This window comes from Schistocerca piceifrons, unplaced genomic scaffold, assembly GCF_021461385.2.
Source record: "Schistocerca piceifrons isolate TAMUIC-IGC-003096 unplaced genomic scaffold, iqSchPice1.1 HiC_scaffold_1271, whole genome shotgun sequence".
Classification (NCBI taxonomy): Eukaryota; Metazoa; Arthropoda; class Insecta; order Orthoptera; family Acrididae; genus Schistocerca; species Schistocerca piceifrons.
Window position 1 is genome coordinate 40001 of NW_025727093.1, and position 2500 is coordinate 42500.

The following is a 2500-nucleotide window of genomic DNA, read 5'->3' on the forward strand; positions in this document are numbered from 1 at the left end:
AGATGGAACATTTTGGACTGGAACCAGATTACCCGTACACACGGCGCTGATTAGTAATCAATGCAGAGCCATCAAACTACAGCAAATATACACAACTGTCCGTATACATGCTGAAAGAGTCTGCCCAAAATGGGAACCACACGTCAGCCAGACACTCTGATCACGCACCACTCTCTGCTTCTAACAGGCGCACATACAATATGTAAGCACCAGCATGGAACAACATCCAGTGCATCTTCTCCGCCACATTACACAATCCACACTATCACAACCAGACCAGGAGGTCCGTGCGGAAAATACAATATCCCAGCCTTTCGACATCCACCATTGCGCAGACCAGGCACCAACACCCACACATGTCCTATACAACGGTGCACCCAACATCACAATAGTACCTCCTGTCACAGCGCACAAACAATGACATGAGTCAAAGACACAGGTCTCACACAAGCATAGAATTGGAGCGCCGCCTCTAATAAGCCAAAGGTGCATCCTGACGTGACAAATCTGATCATGTCACAAGCATTCACTTACTATAATCACTATCAACGAACCTGCCGCCCCCGCCCCCCCCCCCCCTACACCTTTCCGTACAACAACGTGTAACCTAACCTAACCTAACCTAACCTATGTTGTACCTTAACCTAACCTATGTTGTACCTTAACCTAACCTATGTTGTACCTTAACCTAACCTATGTTGTACCTTAACCTAACCTATGTTGTACCTTAACCTAACCTATGTTGTACCTTAACCTAACCTATGTTGTACCTTAACCTAACCCATGTTGTACCTTAACCTAACCCATGTTGTACCTTAACCTAACCCATGTTGTACCTTAACCTAACCCATGTTGTACCTTAACCTAACCCATGTTGTACCTTAACCTAACCCATGTTGTGCCTCAACCTAACCCATGTTGTGCCTCAACCTAACCCATGTTGTGCCTCAACCTAACCCATGTTGTGCCTCAACCTAACCCATGTTGTGCCTTAACCTAACCCATGTTGTGCCTCAACCTAACCCATGTTGTGCCTTAACCTAACCCATGTTGTGCCTTAACCTAACCCATGTTGTGCCTTAACCTAACCCATGTTGTGCCTTAACCTAACCCATGTTGTGCCTTAACCTAACCCATGTTGTGCCTTAACCTAACCCATGTTGTGCCTTAACCTAACCCATGTTGTGCCTTAACCTAACCCATGTTGTGCCTTAACCTAACCCATGTTGTCGCCTTAACGTAACCCACGTTGTCGCCTAAACCTGCTCTGTAATTGTTATACGACTCGTTCAATTACTGTAGTGTTGCCCACCCGCAACCCTCGCAATATAGTTCGCTACTCGCACTGCCCGCACCCCTGTGTATCGCTTCATGTTAAACACCTTGCAAGTCTTGCTCACTTTCCACATGCTCCTGCTGTACACTGTAATGTGGATGGCAGCAGGACGTACATGCCGCCCCTCCCCACGTCCCCACCTTGCCCCCTGCCTTCGCAAGCTGGTTGGTGAGAAGTTTGCATGTTCAATGCCCTTCGCATGCGACGTACTCAGGCTACGTTGTGGTGCGGCCTGTGTCAACTGTCCGCTGATGTCGTACGCGTGAACCACAATCTGTACTGCACATTCGTCCTTATGTACTGAATGATACATCGTGGCACATGTGTGACCGCACAACGACTGCGCCCAAAAACGGCGGACCATACAGTGCAAATATTGTGCACGCAGCTACGTGTCGTCTCCCTATGAGAGCTGGATTGCAGTGTGGTACGCCATAGAGACGTGTGGGAGGAACGGACGCCGTGGATGGCGATCAGCATGAGCTGTCTGTTGATGTATTCGGACCTAGTCGTCTCTCCTCACACACCGTGATGGCATGGTGCACCGCGTTCCATATCTGCGACATGCTACAGAGGCCGGTTGACAGTCGTTCGAGCAATGGACATCGCATACGTACGGGGGCCACCTTCCACGTATTGTCTAGGCGTGCACATTTTGTTGCGTGTATGTGGGCAGACGTAGTGTGGCGTGACACCTGACACAGGCATGCAATAATCGTTGAAGTTGCAAATGGCGATGGACGCCTGCGTTTTCTGGTGAAGTTACGCAAATGAACAAATGGTAACCTGTTGTGGTGCGGTTGTTCTCGCTAGGGGTGAATCGGTGATGGCGACGATAGGTTGAGGTACTAACCGGTTGTTCCAGCGATACCCACCATGCCGACGAAACTGAACGGCATCTGGGTGTGAAGCGATACGCGGCGGTGGCTGGGTGGGACCGTCCCCGGCCGGTGAGGGGGCGCCTCCCGGCGTGCTGGCCGCGCGGTGCGTGGGCGCACGCGCTACAGCCGGCTGGTGGGGGCGGCCAGTGGCAGGCGCGCCGGCCGACGGACGCGGCAGGCGTCGCAGCTGCGCGCCGGCGCACCCTGCGCGCGGCGCCGTGCGGCCAAAGTAGGTCCTCGCGGGCCCGGTGCGAAGCGCGGTGGACATCTTCAGTGTGCTGGT